We start from the raw sequence: 17,062 nt of genomic DNA, 5'->3' as shown, positions 1-17,062 counted from the left end.
AAACAGTAAGGCAATGTGCATAGCATTTTGCTGCATGAGTTCTGTCCATTTTCATTTTGAAAGTCTTAGAAGTTACAGTGGTTAGAAAGAGATACTGTCACCAGCACTAAAGGACATGGGGCTCAGTGTGGCTCACAAACACAGTGTCTGTCCAATGGCAGGCAGGGTAAGGGGAAGATGGATGCTATAAGAACACTATTGTACCCACATCTTGAAGTGCAGACACTATTGCCCTTCTGTGTCAGCTCTTCTTAGGAATGGCCTCAACTTGACTCTTGCCTCTAGTAACATTTCCCTTTGCTCCCTGGGTAGAAAGCTCTTTTCCTGGTGACCTGGCCTGGTTCTACTTTTTTGGGTTGCTATCAAATCCCACTTCCCTTGAAATCTCCTTTTGTCAATACTAAAAATTAAACTCAGCACCTCATAATTCCTAGGCACTTTCTACCTCTTGACCCTCACCACCAGTCTTTTTTGAGTGAACTTCTAGATACCTCGTAATGCTGTATTCTCTGACTGCCATAGCCTGCAGTCAAGTACTTGCTCAGGCACTACTAATATTCATATCTGTGTTTTGCCTCTGAATAAATCCCTGGACAAGGATTACTGCTATCACTTTGCCAGCGGGCTGGGCACAAGGTGGGCTACTCAAGTGCCTCCTCCTCCTTTCTCCTTTTCTCAGGGAATATGAACCACAGCTCCCCTAACTGGGTACAAAGCCTGCTGGCTGCAGAGCCCTGGAGCTAAATATTCCAGGCCTATAGTTCCCTCCAGTCATTTAGAGGTGCAACTCAATGTGTGCAATAAACAATTGAGCATTTACAGATTTTATTAATTTGGAAAGGTCATTAGAACTAACAGCTTCTCTGAGTGAGTGAATAAATAGCATGGGTAATTTTTTTTCAGTGCCCTGATTTTTTTTCTTGGAATGTGTCTCTTTAAAAAGAAATTAGTCTTACAAGTAAAAATAAAAGAAAGGGCAGGGGTGGGGGGAAGAAATTCAATTTTTGTATAAAGGAGAAGCCCATCCGCAGTGCTGGATAAGCCTTACCCCCATCTTTCTATCTGTTAAAGAGGAAGCAGGATACCAAAGGCCATACCAACTCTAACAGATAATAAAATCACAGTTGGAGGTGAGAAGATGGAGGCAGCTGGCAACATTGCAAGGTATCGCACTTCCCCCACTCATCTTTCCTTCAAGTGCTGGGTGGACTCATCTATCAGCTATGCCTTCACATCAGGATAAGGTTCTCACTCAGTCATGGCAGGTTTTCCAGACACTGATCTGGGCTTTCTGGCTCTCATTAGGTCCTTAAGGAATACTAGAAATGGGCCAAAGGACATCATCTTGACTCTATCTCCCCAGCCCTTGGCTCCATGACCAGAGGCTGTCAAGGCTGCCTGTGTTGGGATGAATGATCATGGTTCTCCCAGACAGGAGAGATTAAACCAAAGCAGCATTCCTCCAAGGAGCAGAGGGCTCTGACTCCTGCTCACCAAGATGGGAGACCCAGTGGGCCTTTGACTAGACAGTGTTGTCAGCAGCCACAGTTCTTTCTGACATTGCTCTGTTTCCCAGGTCCCATTCTTCTTCTCTCTTCCTTGGGTGCAGACCGACAGGGGAAATTGGAGGCCAGCATTCACATACAGTGACCCCACCTATAGAAAGTTTGTGACTATCAGTAGCACTAAGAAAATGAATTATAACCAGGCATTGTGGCTCATACCTACAATCCTAGCTACTCAGGAGGTTGAGATATGAGCCAGCCTGGACTGAAAACTCCACATGAGATATCTCCAATTAACCACCAGAAAAACTGGAAGTGGGGCTGTGGCTCAAAGTGGTAAGCAAAAGAGCTCAGGGAGAACACCCCAGCCCTAAGTTCAAGCCCCATGACTGACAAAAAAGAATTGTAAGTTAAAACTATATGAACGACAACATTTACATTAATATTAACTAACCTTTGAGAGATGCTTTATGAAAAAGTATTTTCCCAAACACCTCTCAGGCAGGTAGGGTAGCTTCATCCCATTGAGTGTCAATTATGGCCCAAGGTCTCTGCTACCTGATGGTGTTACAGACATGAGAAGGCCTGCTTCCCACCTGTGTTTTTCTCCTACCAGGGCTTCCAGACAACAACAACAAAGAGTCACAGATTCCCAACCCATTCATCTAGCTAGTGACACAATAGCATTAAAGCATGACCCCCCCATACACACTTCCCCTGCCTAACTCACTGGCCTTTCCCAACTTTTTCTGCATAGTCTTAGAGATTGGTGTGAAATTTAGCCTGTATGTCATCCAAAGGGGAGAAGTCACCGGACATGGTTTGTGAATAGAGGCACTTTATGGTTAGGCTGAAACAGGTATTAGGTCTTGTTTGGCCAGGGCTGAGCACAGTATGCAGCCTGCTACAGATATAGTCTAAGCTCCTGGCCCTATTGCCTATTGCTACGACTTCTTCTGAGAAGCCTGTGTTGAGAGGCTGACTTAGGATCTGATGCAAATCCATGACATTTCACTTACTCTCTGTTTTTCTTTTAATCTGCACTAACCTTTCTCTTCCAGAAACTGGCAGACCATTTAAAATTCAGCATGTGCCACCAATTTGGTATTGTGCTTTTCACAGTCAATGTTGGATTTTTTTGTGAGAAAAAAGTAAGTTCTGTGCTTGGAGCCCTCCAAATCCCACTCTTAACAGCTCAGTTAGGCAAGTGGTGTAAGCCAAACTAAAGACAAATGCAGAGCTCCATTCCTAGGCTCCCAGAGGGCTTCTGCTCTACCCAGGTCCTAAGTAGGAGGGTGAGTTTATACTGGGTCCTGGTGATTTTTCCCATGGCACTTGGGAGAAGATAAGCCGTAGCAGATACTTGGTGCTGCGTAGGGTAAAACTCCTTGGTACAGGAGGATGGCTGTCACAAGCAGATAACTCCCTGGGAACAGGGCTGGGGGTGCATAGGTAGTGGTCCCTGTGGGCAGGATCTGCAGCTCTATGAGGCCATGTCTGAGTGATTTAGAGCCAGACTGGCCCTGCCACTGACCAGCTATGTAAGTTAAGCAAGTGACTCCGCTTCTCTCTACATGAGATTTTCACCAGCTAAGTGGGTATACTAATGGTAACTACTTCCTACCTCCCAGACAGAAGTGAAGATTAAATGAGGACATGGAAGGAAACATCAGGTACAGAGCCTCAGGTGAGGACATGAGCCTGGCTTTTCCCTGGGTTGTTAACTCCAGAAGGAAGCCATGGTGCTTGCTGTCAAGTCTCCAGTGCCCAGCACATAATGATAGCTGACCATATCCCATGGACAGTTCTTACAGACTAGTAGGAGCCCAATACCTTGATGTTGAGAAGAGGCCTTGTGTGACAAGCCATCCCTGTGGGCCAGCCAGCCTTGGGCTTTAGGTGACAGGAAGGCAGGGGTAGTCTTCAGAGAATCCTCTGGCAGCTATGCAGGGTGGGTTGCAGTTTGCTTTGTCTCTGATATGAAAATCAGCCACCCTGGGGATGCAAAATGAGACAGCCACTTTGGAAGGCAGTTTGGCAGTTTCTTCAAAGGCACAATCAGGGCAGTATACTATCTGTCTGTCAAACTCTCAGATATTCAACCACACTAGCTGAAAAAAAAAACTAAAACAAGAAACAAAAACACACACAAAAAATAACAAAAAAAATTATACACAACGCTGGGTGCCAGTGGCTCACACCTATAATCCTAGCGACTCAGGAGTCTGAGATCTGAGGACTGTAGTTTGAAGCCAGCCCACGCAGACAAATCTCTGAGACTCTTATCTCCAACTAACAAGTGAAAAAAAATCCAGAAGTAGAGCTATGGCTCCAGTGGTAGAGTGTCAGTCTTGAACAAAAAGGCTAAGCAGAAGTGCGAGGGCCCAGTACTGGCACTAAATAAATTAAGAAATTAATTAAACATCTATACACAAATGTTTACAGCAGTCCTATTTATAATTACCCCAAACTAGAAGCAACTAACAAGTCCTTCAGTAGGCCAATGAGTAAGTAAATGACAGTACATCCAAACAACACTACAGTGTTCAGTCATTGGAAATGAGCTGTCAGTAAGAAGACATTGCCTAGTGAAAGAAGCCAGTCTGAACAGGCTACATAACTCTATAATAAATTTTAAAAAAGGGAAAACTATGGAGCCCATACCAAGATCAGTGATTTTCAGGGATCGGGGAGTAGGAGATGAGTCAATGGGTAAAAGAAATTTGAGGAACAATAAAACTGTCCTATATGATTGTCTAATTCTCACACATTTGTCCCCCCAAAAAAAACAACATAGAAAGCACACAAAGTACCTCTAATGAGAGCTATAGACTCCAATAAAGAAAAATACATCAACCCCAACACATCAATTCTAACGAAGGTGCCATGACAGCCCAACACCTAGTGTTAACAATCCAGGAAGGTGAGTCAGGATGAGGAGAATGGATGGGTCCCCTCTCTTCTATTTGCTCAGTGTAAGCCTGAAACTGCCCAGTGTGGGGGTGCTTTGGGGAAGCCCAGCAAATATTTATAGAGAGTCGACTAGGGTCTAACCGATCCCACCTAGCTAACTAGGGCATGGAGCCAGTTTAGTCTGCTTCAGAGGAAAAGGAAGGTAGGGTGTGTGTGTGTGTGTGTGTGTGTGTGAGTGTGTGTGTGTGTGTGTGTGTGTGTGTGTGTGTGTGTGTGTGTGTGTGTGTGTGTGTGTGTGTGTGTGTGTGTGTGTGTGTGTGTGTGTGTGTGTGTGTGTGTGTGTGTGTGTGTCTTGGAAATGGTCTTCTCAGGCAGTCAGATTCTCTTTGAGGTGATATCTCCTTGGAAGGCAGAATTTCTGTTGACCATGGCTTAGAATCTTAAAATAGACCTGAGAAAGAAAGAAGGCTGAGCCCAGAGCCAAGGCCAACAGTGGAGCCTGAGCCTGGGAGGGGATCCTGTCCAAGGAACAAAGGCTTAATCTCTGTGGTCAGGCAGCCCCATTGCAGCTCTCTGCTCAGTCATGCACATTTAATTTTTTTCTGGCCTCAGGAAGGTATGGCTGGTAAGGGCAGATCTGAGGAAGGGCCCCAACCACGGGTGGCCTGGGGCAGTGGAGAGAGGGCAAAGTAGCAGAGACCAGCCTTCCCACAGCAAGCAATTCTCAGTGTTACAAGACTGAATAATAGTTTAGATTTGGAAAAAGGAGTTTTCTAAGACACAAGGAAAAGGATATAATTGAAATAAAGAGCAAGAGTCTTCCTGTCTGCTGGGTACATGGGGAGGTGTTTGGGAGGCAGTAAGGCTTCCCTATGGGGGTGACATATTTGGAATGATGATACTTTGAGCTCGGATAGCACAGAGAAGGCAGACTGCTCTGTCCTCAGTGACCACGGTCTAATCTTGGTGCCTGTTTCTACTGTGGGTTTTTTGCCTCTGTACTATTTTTCTGTACAAATTCCTCCATCTCAACATGCTTTCTTTCTAGAAAGTTCTCCCTCTACCTACCCTGCAACATGGGGATGTTCAATGTCTGTATTTCTCTCAGATGGAAGAGAAAGTTACATCCTCTGCTTTAGGAACTATCACAGCAATGACAAACATGGAACAAGTGATAGACTGGTATGGGGTAACTTTGGGCAGGCTCAGAGGGAAGGCTGACTATACTGGTGTCCCTTCAGCTTTGCCATCTGTCTTCCTAGAGCTAAACGCCTCCACTGCCACCTCTAACATGGAGTATCTAGAGGGATCATACATACCTCAACCCAAAGCAGGCCACTTCTCAGAGTGTAAGGGGATACTATTAATAGCCACTTGGGACAGCAGCCACGGTGACTCGGCCATTCTAACCACATGTGGCACTACCAACAGTGCCATTCAATTTTGAGGCCTGGGCAAGCTGTCATTGCTTCTCTGGAGTTGCTATGGTATGGTGGGAAGAGATGGCCCCCATGAATCAGCTCCCCTTAAGAGAGTGTGGGGGTGGTGTCCACAAACAATCCTGAGGGAAAATATCACACATTGCAGGCCAAGGCAATACTACCTGCTTTGTAGGAAATATAAGCACTCTGCCTGGCTGGTTTTCTGCACCCCAGAGGCTCCTGCTTAGATCCCAGCTCTGCCAGAAGTTTACCTGGACATCCATTTCCCAATCACCCTAGTAGCATTTCCATCTAAGTGTCTCAGTTCCACATGTACAGGGCCATCTCCCAGCAGGCCTGGAGGGCAGAGACACCATGTGTCACTGATCTGTAGGGCTTCCTGTTCCTTGCTCCCCCATCATAGTACATTAAAGTCTCTACTTTAATCAGGGTGGACTCCTGGGATGCAGCAGACAGTCACTGAGTCTGCAGGGGTAGGGTACTTCCAAGTGGAGCTACAGAGGTAGGAATGTTGGTACCACAGAACCTGGGCTGTAAGTCACCAACTCTGAAGGCAGATAGATAACTGAGTTTGAGGATCTGGGTAGCTGTGCAATCACCACACCTGGGGGAGGGGAGAAAGGAGGCAGGCTGGATTGTAGCATTTGCTTCAAGGTTCTAGGAGAGCCACTAGGAAGCTATCCCCAGCTTTTCTCCTGTTTCTCCTTGGATACTTTTGATTTTGTGTATGCATCTATGGCCTAGAAATGTAATCCTATTTCTGTATTCCAGTCTCCAGTCCAAAGGAGTAGGAGTAAGGTTCTCAGAGCCAAAGCCCATGGCTGCCATGTGTGGCAGATGGCCTCTTAACTGGTGTGATTGGTCGGCTAATTGAAACATCTTAACATCTAACATACACTTGACATTTATTTACTAAACTTTCCATGTAGATGCCTTTTCTTTGACTTTGCATCTCTTGGATGGAATAGTTCACTTTATCTTTGTGCATAAATCTTATTCAAATGGCTTTGACTACAACTTCAGTTGTCCCTCCTCCACCCCAGTGGAATGAGAGATCAGATATACTTGCAAAATAATCTGAGTATATATTTTTTAAACTCCCTAGGTTTTTTGGGATGTCTTAATGGCTTATAGTTGTTTTACCTACGTTTAACTTAATAGCATTTAAAAAAAATCCCTAGTTTTTTCCTCCCAATCTTTCCAACATTTCCTCTCAGATCTCCTAGAAATGGTCCCTTCTTATACAACAGTATTGAGTTGGTTGGTATACTATTTAATTAAATCACATAATTACAATAGTAAGTCTCACTGGCATAAACAGGGTTGGGAACTAAGCCAGCTGTCCCCAGGGAAGCAGTGCTCAGCTGGTGGGAGCAGACATAGGGATAGTTTGGACCACAGCCCACGTGTCCCATGTGTTCCTCCAGCTACGGGTGTCAGTCAGAGGCAATGGAGGAGGCTTACAAATTTGGCAAGAGAGTTACATGTTGCTCAGAGCATCTGGGGTTCCCCTTACCAAGGGACAGGCCAGAAGTTTATTCTCCAGTGTCTAAGGATTCTCTTTACCCACCTTACTTGATCCTCACCAGGTACTGCCTCCTCCCAGCACTGCCCTGTGCTGAGTGGGTCACCCCACTACAGATGCCCTCCACCCAGCACTCCCACACCCAGGACTTCCTCCCATGCAGCTGTCTAAAGGATCTGGCCAACCAACTCTCCAGCATCAGTGATAGACAATACCAAATGTAGCCCTCTCTTGGAGGTTAGGAGCACTTCTTATAGTACATGTCAACCTCGTTTTGACAGGAAATGACATCATTTCTGGCATCTGTGGTAGATGTCTGGAGGGCTTGGGAGTCAGAAGAACATCCAGGAGTTCTCTTCCTCACACAGTCTTCCAGAGCCTGAAATTCTTGGTCATGTCCAAGAGTGACATAATAAGCTATGGTTTAACCAATTTTTCTTTACATTCCCAAGTTCATTACAGAGTATGGGGGTACTTTCCTGCTTAATCTCCCTTATCAGAGTCATATTCCTTATATAAATAGCATTCTTTACCTCCTGAACCAAACTAAGAAATTTACATTTAATCCAATCAGCCAACAACCAAGAATGTTCAAGGATTATCAGGTACCTGTTACTATTAGGAAGAGAGGAAATTCTCTCCATAGTGGGCATTAGTTACGTTGAGCCATTCATCATTCATCTCTGCTTCTCAAGAGAACCCTAATTTCCTCCCAGAATATTATTGGCCCCCTCCCCAAGCCAAGATGTTTCAAGGGTGGGTCAAGTTTGACATAAACCAATCAATTCATCTCAGCTCTCTGACCATAATGATTGAACCAATTTTACCCTATAAGATACAAAGGCATTTTGGGGGGGGGGGGGTGAGGCGGGTGGGGGTGGGGAGAATCCCTATCACTGTTCATGTGGAAAGTCCATTAAAAGCCTAGAACTATGACTGCTATTGTGTTACCAAAAGAAGTCTAGATGGCAGCACTGAGCTACCACTACCAAATGGAACTGGAGACCTGATTCAACTCTCTGAATATCATTGTCTCTGAACTGTTCATCTACTTAAGCCAATAGATTCCTTTCAGTTTTGAATTAATCTTGAAAAAAAACAAATACATATACCTGCATTGAAAATCAAAAGCAATAAAAGCCCCACAATGAATCATAGCAGACCTTCCCACATGAAGCCTCAGTTCCCAAAGATTAAACTCTCTCAATTGTTATAGCTATTTCTCCTGTGCTTTCCTATCATATTTCTGAATAGCAGATTATAATAGAGTCTAGAGCCACTGTAACAAAATGCCATAGGCTGAGTAGTTCAAACAACCAAAATTTCTTTGCTATGGTTTTGGGGGCTGGAAGTCCAATGTCAAGTTGCTGGCTGAGTAGTTTCTAGAAAGAGCTCTCTTCTTGGCCTGTAGATGGTCTTCTTACTGTACCCTCATGTGGTTAGAAGAGCAAACTGTCTGCTGGCTCTTCTTTATAAGCACACTAATCTTAGTTCTCAGAGTTCCATTTTATGCTCTCATTTAACCTTCATCTTAGCTACTTCCTTACTCCAAATACAGCCATACTTGGGACTGGGGCTTCAGCATGGGAATTATGGAGGGACACAAAGCAGTTCCCAGCACATGGTATATACTGTTTCTAGGCTTTCAATGTCTCAACATTATCTATCAGTATCCCCTAATAAAAAAGTTATTTTTCTCTCCTGTTTGCCCCACCTCCCATCTCTATGAAACAGTTCTAGCCGCTGTACCCTCCCACCATTTTGAGTTAAGTCAATTGTCAGTATTCACAGAATTGTGATGATGAGCCACGTGACATTTCTTTTCCTGCATAACCTTTCCATCTCCTCTAGTGTTAAAAATGGATTTATATACACCTAATATTTATTTATTCACAATTTGACTGCCAAGTTATTAAAGTCCTTCTGGAAGCAGTTCAGTGCATTAGAAATCCATCCATTCGTTTTGTGTTGTTCCTGGTGTCATCTAGACTGTCATCCCTACCTGTTATTCCAGTCATTACCAATTGCTCCTGAGCCTGTTATCTGGGATTTTTTTTACAACATATCTCCAGACACACTGCATAGGCTTCTAGGCTGTTCAAACTATGGCAAGATACCCGTCTTTATTATCTTACAATTTTGAAGCTCAGGAGTCTGAAATGGGCCTGATTGAGCTAAAACCAAGGTGTTGTCAGATTCTGTGTTCTTTCCAGAGACTCTAGGAGAGAATAGGTTCCCATCACCTGATATCCATCTTGTTTTTCCTCACAAAGGCCCTTGTGAGTATATTGAGTATATCTGGATAACACAGGAGTTTCTTCCCCCTTGGAGCTGGTTGGTTAGCAGTCTACATGCTATCTGCAATGGAAAGTCTTTCACCATAAAACATAACACATTCATGATTAGGACATTGCCATCTTTGGGGCCATTGCTTTGCCTACTACACACACTAGTCTTGTTTTTGGATGTATTGTCGTGTCCAGGTGCAAATCTTCCTCTAGCAGCTTCTTGAGAAGGACTGCCTGAGAGACAGTACTTTGGAGACCATGTCTACCTGAAATAACTGGATTTTCCCTTGCTCTCCATTTTCCATGAGTACATGAACAGAAAGGGAAGTGAGAAGTTATATATCCACGGAAGGTTGAAGTACTGTTCCCAAGTCTTCTAGGTGCCTGGAATGCTTGTGCAATCTACGACAGTTCTGTGTCCCAACTTCTGTTTTTTGTTTTGTTTTGTTTTGTTTTTGGGTCCAGTCATGGGCCTGAATTCTAGGCCTGGGTGCTGTCCCTCAGCTCTTCAGCTCAAGGCTAGCGCTCTACCACTTGAGCCACAGTGCCACTTCTGGCTTTTTTCTTTTTGCTTATGTGGTGCTGAGGAATTGAACCCAGGGCCTCTGGCATGCAAGGCATGCGCTCTACCACTGAGCCACCTTCCCAGCCCCTGTCCCAACTTCTGAATGCAATGCAGACCTACCTCCCCACCCCAAAGTTTATGTTTGTTTTGGTAGTAATAGTGCTTGAAGTCATGCCTTGCACTCGCTATTCAGATAGGCTACTTGAGCCACACTTCCTACCCCCTCAAAAATATTATTTTGGCAGTACTGAGGTTTAAATTCAAGGACTTGAGCTTGCTAGACAAGATCTCTACCATTTGAGTCACACCATCAGACTTCCCTCATTGAAAGTTTTGTAAGTCTTCTGGTATTCTAAAATTCAGCAATAATGTGCTTTGGGGTGAGTCTGCCCCGTTCATGATAATGAAATCTGAAATCTGGTCCTGAGAGCTTCTAATACAATTTCTCTGACCATTTCTTCTCTCAATGGTTTTGTTCTCCAGACTTAGGGTTCCTCCTAAACTGACCTTCTAATCCCTTAGTTTTTCGATCCCAGTTTCTACATTGCTATCCCTTCTGGCTTTCTGATGAAGTCCTTCAACTCTTTCTCTCAAACCTTCTACTGTATTTTTAATTTCTGCTATTATGTGTATAATTTCCTAGCATTCTTCCTTATTCTTTGGATGTTCCCTTTTTATAACCTCCCATTCTCATTTTATGGGTGTATTATCTCCTTTTATCTCTCTGAAGACATCAATTATAGTTTTATGGAAGTTTTCTCCCACTCCTGGATTTGGCTCTAATTCTTTCAGCTCTTTTTTTTTGTTTACTGCACACACACACACACACACACACACACACACACACACACACAGAGCAGAAAGTAGGTAGGACCCTTGTGGGAACAAGTTTCTTCTTACTCTCTTAAAAAGCAACAGAACTGGTCCCATGTGCTGGAGGAGTAGCAGTAGTGTGGCTCACCGCTGGGACTAGGCAGCATGCAGATGACCACATCCTCTTTCAGTTCAGTGCAGATCCCAAACAGACAACAGAAACTGGGGCATCACACTTGTATGGATGCTCCTTTCCACATAAGAATGGAGACAAGTATCTCAACACCCTGAGTCTCACTGGAGCCTATGAAAGGCATTGCTATTTAACTATGTCATTTCTATAAAGCAAATCATTCTGCTGTGAGGTATCCTTTTCCTCTTCCCCATGACACATACAATTCTCCAATTCAGCATGTTGAAAAGGAAAGTTGCCTTCCTTTGACTTATTTCTTCACACATGAGAAACACAATAACAATAAAGGAAATGCCCCCCCTAAAAGCCATACAGAAGTATCTAGAAGAAAAGGTATATCCCAGGATCTAAACCAGACGAATGCTGGGCCACAGAGAGGTATCTTTTGTATCCTTAGAAACTCCATCAAGGCTCCTCTATTTCCTAATCCCATGATGACATCACTCTAGCTCTGTTCTGGCCCTGGTAGAGTACTTGTCCCACGCTCTGGCAAGTTTCTCCAGGAAGCTCAGTAACTCATGACATCAGGTTTCCAAGCTTCTCTTTCCATTTACTTTTTGGACCCCATCTCCTTCCACCCACACTCCAGGTGGCCTACCTCTGCTCAGCCCCCCCCCTCTCTTTCTCTCTCTCTTTCTTCCAGAACCATCTCCCTCACCATGGCCCCAGGCACCTCTTTCTTTAAAAACTTTGTTGGTATAAAATAGTCCATGTAAACTGGGTACTGGTAGCTCATGCTTGTAATTCTAGCTACTCAGGAGGCTGAGATACGAGGATCTGCCAGCCTGGGCAGAAATGTCTGCACAACTCCTATCTCTAGTTAACCAACAAAAAGCTTGAAGTAAAGATGTGGCTCAAGTGGCAGAGCAGCAGTCTTGAGTGCAAGAGGCCCTGAGTTTAAATCCCAGTACCAGCACACACACACACACACACACACACACACACACACACACACACACACACACACACACACACACACACTATAGAAAAAAAAGCGGCAAAGAAAACAAATGGCAAATCCCTGTACACCCTCCCCACGCAGCGTAAATGAGAGGTACCCTGTAACCCCAGGCTCTGTGACAAACATTCCCAGTAGCCTTTGAAACAACCCAGGTCACTGCATCAGCCCACAACACAGCCAGCTTTCACATGGACTCATCAACACTCCTGTCCCCTCTCCTCTTATGGTTGTATGGAGCTGCCAACTAATCTGCCCTTTTCATTGTGATCCTACTACTTCCCTGTTGTGGAACCCACCACCCCTCCCCCTAGCCCACCAGCCTTCCTGCCTGCCCCTGCATCTCGTTAAAAGACACACAGTGGAGAACTCAGAGGTGGACCAAAGTCTTTTACTTAGATGCTATTACTAGGCAGGGCTACCATCTATATTAGGCATGAAGAGAGCCTGTGGGAAGGTAAGGACAGAGATGCTCTCCAGCTTAAATCCAAGAGAGTAGAGTTGGTGTCTGATGATCTGTGCAGCAGAAAAGGGAGGTGGCTACTATGCCCTAGAAAAGCTGTGACCATTTTCCAGCATTGATGGCGGTAAAGAGGGGGCAAGTTAGGACCTTCCAGATGAATCAGGAGACATCAGACTGGGACAGACAGAGAAAGGAGCTCAGACAAAGAAGAGAGGAGGAGGAGCAAGCCACCAGCTGAGACTGTACGGCAGAGGCTCATAAGAACCTGCACTCTGCCGGGCGCTGGTGGCTCACGCCTGTAATCCTAGCTACTCAGGAGACTGAGATCTGAGGATCGCGGTTCAAAGCCAGCCTGGGCAGGAGAGACCGTGAGACTCCTATCTCCAATAAATCACCAGAAAACCGGAAGTGGCGCTGTAGCTCAAGTGGTAGAGCGCTCGCCTTGAGCTGAAGAGCTGAGGGACAGCACCCAGGCCCAGAGTTCAAGCCCCACAACCGACAAAAAAAAAAAAAAAAAAAAAGAACCTGCACTCAGATCTGTGGGTGTGTATGCACCCAAGTCCCTTGAAATTCTTCCTCTAACATCCATTCTACCACACAGGCAATGGGAGGGCACAAGGGGCAGTGCTGTCAACTGCAGCCTCTGCCCCAGGAAACAAGAGGTACCCACATAGCCAGGAGTCCCAGGGCATCTGCCACCCATAGCCCAGGGCAAAGGCCTGCGTTTGGGAGTAGGATTATTCCCACTTCTCCTCCCAGCTGCCTCCAGAGTAGAGTTGCCTGCCTGCTGCCCCACTTCACCCTGGCCTTGGCCCATTGCTGTGCCATCTTTAATGTTGCCAGGCCCCAGCTCTGGCAGGAGTAGGAGACAAGACACCAATACCTAGTACACTGGGCTTCCCTGCTAGCAAAGGCTGGAAGGTGGCAGGTTCCCCCAGGGCGGGGGAGGAGGGGTTGCTTAACTACTTTATTTTGAGGAAACTGAAAGCTGCAAACAGGGACATAAATGGGGAGTATCTTAGAAATGCTCCGAGTTTCAGAAGAATGGACTTTCTCTTCTGACTCCACACAAAATTCTGAAAAGCAAGCAAGAACAGGGACTGTAGCTCCTGGAGTATCTCCAGGGTGCCACTCTCTGCAGTGTCCCCCTCTCTTTGTGTCCATCTCTGGGCATCAACCCATCCCCGCCCCCAGGCTGAGCTGGGTGTTCCCATGGTCTCATGCTCAGCTTGGCCCTAGGCTTCATACCAAAGTGCTGTAAACGAATCCTGCAGGTGAAAGCTGTGTCTTACTCATCTTCATAGCCCCAGTATCCAGCCCAGGGTCTGACAAACACCAAATGAAGGCAGGACCATTCGCAGTGGTCTTCGCATGACACAGTGTCCTTATTTTGTAACTAAATAGTATCCTATCATGTATAAATCCCACATTTTCACTACTCATTAATGGATACAGATCAAGTCTACTTCTTGTCCATTTTGAATAGCACTTCTATAACCGAGACTGTAAAGCTATCTCTTAGACTTAATGATTTTACTTCCTTTGGAAATCACTGGTGAGACTGCTGAATCATATGGTAATTCTACTTTTAATATTTTGAGGACTACTTCTGTGGGAAGATTTTTCAGGACAGCCAGTGAGTTTTTATTGAGGGCCAGCATTTGCAGAAGGGGTTAGTGGGTGTCTTCCTCCTTGTGGTATATAGTTGCTGAGGATAAGACTAATTCTCTGAGGAGGGGTGTCTCTTGTATGTGCAGTTTCTCTGGGGACTTTGTGGGTTAGCCATAAGCTCTCTTCCCTCTCTGATGGGTCCTTAAACCTGAGCCATGTGCCCCAACCCATCAACCATAGTATGAAGCTGTCTGTGAACACTTGGGAAATGGCTGGGGCCTCATCTCATGGCCCTCACTCACTCACTCTCCCTAACGCCCACTCCTCTTTTGCATTCCCTTTGATTTATATGGAAGTCACTCTACTGAAACTCACTCCCTGGGGTGGTAGGAGACAGAGAGAAGATCCTTGCAAAGAAAAAAAAGATCCTTGCCTCCCAAGCTCAAACTCCTGCTAAAGATTCATCTCCCCATGAACCTTCACAACCCCATTCTACACCTATTTTTATAGCTAAAAACTCACTGTTCTTACTACTTCTACCTCTTTTTTTTTTTTAAATTTGGGCAGTATTAGGATTTGACCTCAGGACCATTTATTTGCCATACAAGTACTCTACTACTCAAGCCATGTCCCCAAGTCCTTTTGCTTTAAGTTTGTTTCTCAGATAGGGTTTTAAGCTGTTGCCTAGAACCACAATCCTCCTACCTCCTCTTCCTGAGTAGCTAGGATTACAAGTATGCACCACCACACCTGGCTTGTCTTCACCTCTTGCATGCCTTCTGGATTGCTTCTAATTTAGAAACTTCAACTGGATGCATACAGAGGACTACTAACTCCCCTTTATTATTTTTCTGGGAGGCCAGGCCCATGCAGAGTAGAAAGGAATGTGTTGGGAGCTTATGTTGACCTTAGAGCCAAAACTTAACTCCTGACCACACCTTAGGGATCCTTCTTCTTCCTGTAACTTGAGCTTTGATTCCTAGTCTATGGCCCCTCTAACAAACAAGCAAATGGTTGACCCAGACTAGAAATCTGATGAATATTTAGCAAGTGGTCATGTAATTGGTTCCAAAGCCTAAGATCATCTCTCTCTTCACACATCCCATCATACACTTGCAGCCAGAGCTGTGCCAGAGACTCCTGCAGAAACCAGCCACTTTCCCTTGGAGGGGAAAGAGGAAGTATATTCATTTAGACATCTAATTGCCACCTGACTTCTCACTCACCAAGCCAAAGTAAGACCTAATTATAATGGTGACAAAGGACTACAGACAACAGAAAAACAGCACAACTTAGAGATGAGGTAGGAAGTACCTTTTGGGAGATCATACTTGTCAAGGGCCCAATGGTCAAAGCTCACAGAGACTTCTTTCTGTTCCCTCCCTCTGCTGTAAGAATGTTTTCAGAATAGATAGAGAGTATATACTGAGGTCCAGAATCCTCCCCTATGTGATTTAGAATTGGTTAAGGCAAGACTAGTAATAACAAATAAATCTAATGGTAGATCAGGTCAAGAATCAGAAACCCATTGTATTTTCTACAGTAATAGGCAGAGTGGTATAGGTTCAAGGACAAAGTGTTCAGTGGAACAGAATAGAGTCCAGAAATAGCTTCATGTAGCGTAACTTGTAACTGCACTTCACTTTGGTAGAGTTTATAGTAAATGTTGTTTACAGTAAATTGTACTTACAGTAAATGGTGCCAAGTCTACTGGACATTAGTATATATATTTTTTTAAATTGACCTTTGCCTCACACTAAAGAAAAATTAATTTGAGATGGGTCATATACCTAAGCAGAAAAGACAATGAAGCTGCTAAAATAAAACCTCATAAAAATATATCTTCATCATGATCTTTAGTAGGCAAAAAAGTTCTTTTAGCAATAGGACAGAAAAAACACCGTCGGGCCAGGCACCAGTGGCTCATGCCTGTAATCCTAGCTATTCAGGAGGCTGAGATCCAAAGCCAACCTGGGCAGGAAAGTCCATGAGACTCTTATCTCCAATTAACCACCAGAAAACTGGAAGTAGCTCTGTGGCTCAAAGTGGTAGAGCACTAGCCTTGAGCTGAAGAGTTCAGGGACAGCACCCAGGTCCAGAGTTCAAGCCCCACAATGAAGAAAGAAGGAAGGAAGGAAGGAAGGAAGAAAGGAAGGAAGGAAGGAAGGAGAGAGAGAGAGAGAGAGAGAGAGAGAGAAAGAAAGAAAGAAAGAAAGAAAGAAAGAAAGAAAGAAAGAAAGAAAGAAAGAAAGAAAGAAAGAAAGAAAGAAAGAAGAGAGAGGGGGAGGGAGGGAGGGAGGGAGGACACCATCAGTAAAAATGTTTTCAAAATGAACTTTATTGAACTTAAGAACTGTTAAACAAAAGTGCCATGAAGTGAAGAAAAAAGGAAGCCACAGGATGAAAACAGACAGATCACAGATAATTCATATCCAGAATATACTTTTTTTTATAAAAAGCCTACACCCAATAATAACAAGAACAACAACAACAACAAAGATCAGATATCAATTTTAAAATGGAGAAATATTTGACAAGGCTTTTCACAAAAGAGGATATCAAAATGGCAATAGTGTGCAAATGTAAAATAATTAAACCACAGTGACACATCACTATACCAACCAGAATAACCAAGGAAAACATCAAGCACTAGGGAATATGTGTTGCTCTGAAGCTCTGTAACTTCCTGAGAAGATCATCGACGGACTCAGGTACTTTGAAAGAGCACTTGGCTCTTTAGCTGTGAAAGCTAAATAAACATATACCACAAAACCCAGCAACTCCAC

At 44.5% G+C, this 17,062-nt stretch overlaps 1 protein-coding gene across 4 annotated transcripts in view; it reads right to left on the bottom strand.

Annotated features, from left to right (window-relative positions):
- Window positions 1–17,062, bottom strand: part of Zbtb7c (zinc finger and BTB domain containing 7C) — a 283,578-nt gene that overhangs the window by 126,391 nt on the left and 140,125 nt on the right. For 3 of the 4 annotated variants that reach the window (XM_070029190.1, XM_070029192.1, XM_070029191.1), the window contains one exon: window positions 3,339–3,500. The exons of the other annotated variant lie outside the window; for it this stretch is intronic. The gene's annotated coding sequence lies outside the window, so the exon portion shown is untranslated. The remainder of the gene's footprint in view (window positions 1–3,338; window positions 3,501–17,062) is intronic. 4 annotated transcript variants of the gene reach the window in all.

This window comes from Dipodomys merriami, unplaced genomic scaffold (assembly GCF_024711535.1).
Source record: "Dipodomys merriami isolate MVZ:Mamm:240054 unplaced genomic scaffold, mDipMer1.0.p SCAF_2, whole genome shotgun sequence".
Lineage (NCBI taxonomy): Eukaryota > Metazoa > Chordata > Mammalia > Rodentia > Heteromyidae > Dipodomys > Dipodomys merriami.
Note: the sequence above shows the minus strand (reverse complement) of the source record. Positions and strands in the feature narration are given on the sequence as shown.